The following is a 6,000-nucleotide window of genomic DNA, read 5'->3' as shown; positions in this document are numbered from 1 at the left end:
ACAGGCTTTCTTTATTGGAGTACTAGATTCACGAGACAGTTCTCGAAGTGGTGCATGGCACGAGTGACAACAGGCAAGACTTATATTGTCCTTCTAGATACACATGCATTCTGGAATTCACTGTAATATTTGCATTCTCCTTATGAATGTGCTTTAACCATCTCAGGTGGGTGTCTTTGGTGGTCTTTCAGGGGAGTTCTGAGGTGTCCTTTGGTTAATCCCTGCCCCAAGGGGGGTGGAAAGTATGGTTATTTTCTTCTTTCTTGCCAGCTTGTCTCAGCCAATTTCCAACTGCAAGGCCTCTAGTTCCTTGAGCTTGTTATCAACTTACATGAAAAGGCCTGGAGACTACCCAAGTGAGCCCAAATCAACATCCTGTTGTTGAAAGTGTCAGAAAAAACGTCTTCTGGAGTTACACAAGCGCAGCTGGACTCACAAGGTTAAGGTTTATTGTTACCTCTTTCTACAGGATGCACCCGCATTGCTGACTGATAGTTTTGTGCCTAATCATTTACCCAAGAATATGGGTTTCACAAAATACATTGTTTCACAAAGCATAATTTTTTTCATCATCTTTCTACAAAAAAACTAGTCAGCTAGCATTCAGCTAAATCAGTAAATTATATAAAGTTATCATTTCAGTACATTTTTATTAAGCTTAATTCTACCTTAATTTTTATTAAATCTAATTTAAAAATGTTCTATAGCCAACAAAGCAATGAAGAATTAACCCTAGAAACTCTAGGAAAAGTGTAAGGTCCTGCTTGCTTCTGCCATTGTGCTAGAGATGTTGTGGTAACTAGGAGGAACTGGATCATTCCCAGACTGTGAAGGCTGTTTGGTGCCACTGGAATACCACCAGGGGCAATATTTTTCTGCTCCACTCAGATGGTAAACATATTCTATCAGATACCCACACAAAGAGGCAGGATTTACAAGAAGAATGTAATATCTTGTATTGGACCGTTTGACAGAATTAGAAAAATCAGTTAAACTTTTGGACTTTTAGAGATCTACAGTGCTCTAAAAGTACCTGTAGGTTGTTGGTTGTTTTTTTCTAGAAATGAAGATTAAAACTTCTGGATCACATGTATCTTCCGTGTTTAACCTGTAGATGTCTAACCATAAAGGAAGTGTGCCTGCTCTCTATGCCTCAGTTGCCTTTTGGTGAAGTGGATGATGTTCATTGTCCTTTCCCATGAGATTAGAAGGAATAAGCTATAGCACAGAATCGTATCATTGTTTTGGTTGGAAAAGACTTTTAAAATCATCAAGTCCAACTGTTAAGTCCATCCCTGAGCATGAGGTACTCACAGAAGGAAATAGCAAACATGAAAGAAGAGGCTTATGGATACTTTAGATAAGTTGCTAGAACAACCAAAACTGCTAGGAGCACTGGATTTGAGGTTGGCCCAAAAAAACTAGTGTAATCTTGACTCAAGGACCCAAAATCCTGGTCAAGCTTGGATCTACATGCATCCTTTGCATGTGCCTCTCTTCCAAGGTGGTAGTAGGTGAAAAAAAAAAAAAGTATAGAAGTCCAGTGCAATGAAAGCAGTGCTTTATGATTGGAATTGGAGCAAAATACTCCTTTCTGCTCTGCATGCTTTCAAGGGCTGCTGTACTGCTTTTACTGCTTTTTGTCTCTGTCTTTAAGAATCCAGGAAGGTGACATGCATAGGAGCAGGTGAGGTGAGATGGTTCATTTTTGCACTTACATTCTCAGTGCCCAGCAGTGAATACTAGTGACTTCATTGAAGAAATAATGCAGAAAGTCCCTGCTCCATTGCAGTTTAGTTGATACTTAGAACATTCTGGTTCTCTCCATCTCAGACATACCCAGCCCAGCCAACCCTCACATTTACTTCATCACTCCTACTTAATTTCTGTGAAATGCTCTCTGGGTAGTGTGGGACAGGAATTCCCATCCAACACAATGATTGGGCTGGGTGAAAACCATCAAAATTATTCTAGTACCCATTTATGTGTGAGTGAAAAGATAATTGTGCCATACCAATCAGGATACTGTAAAAACTAGCAGTTGTAAGCTAAGAACATAAAAATGGAGAAAAGAAATTGCCAGTGTTTATTTTGATGGTACAATACTTCTAAAATGCTTTTTCCTTGATGGAGGATTTCTTGTAGAGGAGCTGGGTGCAGTCAGATTTCTCTGAGATTGATCAGTAACCAAAATATTAATATCAGTAATAATAACAACATGGTAGAGTCCAGAGGAGCATTGTATCAGTGCTGAAGGAGATATGAATTGCGTGAGAACTGAGAGTCCTTGCTCTAGAGATCAGTCTAACTTAATTGCTAATGCTATTTGCTCTGTCATTGCAGAAAATCATGGTATTGTATTTTTCTAGTTCTGCCTTTTGTTTTGAAGGAACGGGGCTCTGATAGGAATCAGGGTGCAAAGCAGCTAAAACCTGTAGTTGTTTGACCAGATGCTTGCTTTCAGGGGGAAAGATTAGGATCAGGAAGAAAAAGGAAGAATTATCTTAAGAGCATCCCAGACCCAAAGCAGAGAGGAACATTTTGCCAATTCACACCTGCAGGATGGTGATGTGCTGAGTCCCTTTTTTGAAGAGGGAACTAAAAAAAAAACAGAATAAAAAATAAAAAAAAGGCCACTCCTATTCTTCAGGAAAAAGCTAACAACCTAAACCTTCCAGAAACAAGGGTGATTCTGACAGGATCCTGCCCATACCCATGGGAGGCCTTAGCTGTGCAGGTTTGGGTGTACAGCAGTAGGATGGGAAAGACTACATTTCTGCTAGGAATTGCAATCTGTTCTCAAGAGCCACACAAACTTGTCTTGTATGTGAAGAGGGTAATAATTACATCTCTCTGAGACTCACAGAGTCTGAAAAATGTAGATGCTAGGAAAATACCCTACATTTGAATAATGTTTCATGTCCTGAAACTGCTAAGTCATGTGTGATTTTAACCATCTCAGGGTTCTCATGGCTGCACTATAGCATAGGATAACTCGAGCTGGCAGCTGAGAAATTCTGCATGTCCCCAAAAAAGGAGTGAGCCTGCTTGCAGCTGGGTTGGAAGCTGCTTGGGATAGCAGGACTGCAAAATCCACTTTAGGGTATAAATTGAACACCAAAAATATGGCAGGATCACAGCTTTGCAGAGCCAGAACCCATGAAAAGAACAATTTTATTTTCTGAATGCCAACACAGAAGCAACTGTTCAGTATAGCTTGAAAAAGAGGAGTGTTTGTATGATTGCACCAGAGTACAGAATGATTGAACTATACCTTTCCTTCCTTGCCTCATAAAAACTACACAGAAAATGTTGTTCTCCTCAACTGTGCTTAAATCAGGGACTCCTAATCTTCCTTCTGGGGAGTTATATCTAAACCAACTCATTACATGGGAATTGTCAGAGACTCACTAGTCCTATTGCCTCAATCTTGTGATGACAGCAATTGCTATCCAAGGGGAAAGGGGGACGCTGCTTCTGAACGTACTTGTAAAATCTTGCACACAACATGACTAGATGCTGTTGTTTTTGGAAAGATGCATGCTCATGTCCTTTGGCCCTTGCTTCATGTGCTGTGCTCTGTTCCTTTTATTTTCCAATGGTATGTCCTTGAGGGAGTGAGGTAGATGGTAAATGTCATGGCTCTAACCCGAATCTCTGCCCCTGGGAGGAAATCCAAATCTTAGAGTTTGTTGGTTGCTCCAGAGTCAGAACCTGCCACATAAGATCCACGTTTCTGAAACATTAGACTGAATATGGCTTTTGACTCTCTTTTAATAAATAAGTATTTGCTCTCTATGTGTCCAACTCCATGAAGCTGTGAAAATGGATGTGGATGGCTTTACTGTAGAACAGGCTGTGATGGAAATGAACCATTTAACGATTAATCTAGAAAGTATAAGAGACCTCACAGACTGTTGAACTACATCTGTAGTGATTGAGATTACCCTACTCCTTCCCTAGGAATAAATATTTACAACTTCAGTAGGTGCCATATACCACCAACAAATGTTTCCACTGAGGAAGGTGATGAGAAGTTGAGCACCAATTTAACTGGTGGCAGGATGTGGCCTGCTGCTGTTGGCTGAAGATGTTCAAGATGGTACTTTTACAAAGATATATTGTCATGAGAAGGCTTTGAATAGTTTGTATTCTCTGATATTTTTGGATTAATACAGCATCTTGAATTTTTTTCAGGCTACCATGTGCAGGGGGCAGACCTTGTGTTCTCACCTTGCAAATAGCAGAACTGTAATTTGAACATTGTCTCTCTGTTCAAACAGATGGATAACTGAGGATGAAGTGTGACATTGACAATGTCCTTTTAACATTTTGATTGGCAGATCTCTACCTCCTGCCACTCACAATACCCAGAGAGGTAGGTATCTCATTAATAACACAGAAGGAAAAAAAATGAAGGCCATTGCTTTGTATGGTCTAAGCTCTAGTTGTAAGACTTTGCTGACACCTGTGAGGTGGAATAAACAACTGCATTTCAATCACTGGGAAGAGAAATCCATAGGTATGCTCGTCGAGGTTCAGAATTCAAATGGTGTGTGTAGGTGGTTCCTATTCAGAAAACTAACAAGTCAGCCTAGGACAGACAAGCAAATACAGCCACCCCGTTGTGCTCTCCCCCAGGAAGTGAGTGATCAGTGACATCCATGTTATGGGCTGCCAGGCTCCACAGGTTACCAAGCACGGGGAGCAGCAGGCAGAGCATCCTGTAACAGGCAGGTAATAAAAGGTAGGTTTACTCTGTTGTTGAGTGCATGTTTATGGCTTGAACTGGACAGTGTGGATACCTAAAAGGAGCAGAGCCAGCCTGATTTTGGCCCTGCCTCTGCCAGGAGGAGGTGCATCTCTGCTGTCCCCAAGGAGCACAAGTGCCCATGGTATTGCCTCGCAGTGTGGGGAAAGCTGCTAGGGACTGTCTGCAAGCAGCAGGGCCAGGGTGTGCAGGGGATGTGCAAAGGAAGAGGAGAGAAACCAACGCAGGAAACAAACTAATTCAGATGCAGCAGCAGTGTAGGGCTTTCTGCCTGCCTGCCAGGGACCATGGCAGGTCCAGCTGCCCTTTGACAGCCTCTGAAGGAGCACACAGCACATAACAGTGGAGAGAGAAATGAAAGCCCTTTGAATTAAAACTGTAGAGCATGGAAATTAAATGTGAAGGGAGACAGGGGGAAGAATTGCTGAATAACCCTTTTGAGCTGGCACGTTCAGATGCATACTGCAATTCTGGGTGGTGAGCTGCAGACATGGGCACCTGTCGTGGTCCACACAATACCTTAAATTGCCTGCTTTTATTATGGTGCTCCAAATAATATCCTTCTTGTTCAAGTTTACAATGGCATTTCTCATTTTCTTCAGACCAAAGCAAATTCAGCTTGTTAGTTTGTTTTGGTTTGGGGTTGTTTGGGTTTTTTTTTTGTTTGTTTGTTTGTGTTTTGTTTTTTTTAATGTGTTTTCTTTTGTGTGTGTGTGTGTTTGTTTTTTAAATCACTAGGTTGCATTCTTGCTTTAGGAAAAAATAAAATAAAAAACCTTACTTATCCTACCATCAGAATTCAGGTTCATCTTTGTCAGCTTGTTAGTTTGTTTTGGTTTGGGGTTGTTTGGGTTTTTTTTTTGTTTGTTTGTTTGTGTTTTGTTTTTTTTAATGTGTTTTCTTTTGTGTGTGTGTGTGTTTGTTTTTTAAATCACTAGGTTGCATTCTTGCTTTAGGAAAAAATAAAATAAAAAACCTTACTTATCCTACCATCAGAATTCAGGTTCATCTTTGTTAGACTTCCTCCCTCCCCCCCCCCCCGTAACTACATATAAGAATTTTTAAGTGAGAAACTAGAAAACAGAGGGGTTCTGTTGCTGCTTTTTCCTAGTGTTGCTTTCTTTGTTCCATGGACATTAGGAAATTTTTTAAGTCACCATTCCTTCCCTCAGGAGTCCCCTTCAACCCAATGTATAAGACGATCTCTGGAAGGTTTCCAGAATAGAAGA

This window comes from Chaetura pelagica, unplaced genomic scaffold, assembly GCF_000747805.2.
Source record: "Chaetura pelagica isolate M959 unplaced genomic scaffold, ChaPel_1.0 scaffold14, whole genome shotgun sequence".
Classification (NCBI taxonomy): Eukaryota; Metazoa; Chordata; class Aves; order Apodiformes; family Apodidae; genus Chaetura; species Chaetura pelagica.
This window is presented reverse-complemented; position numbering follows the sequence as displayed.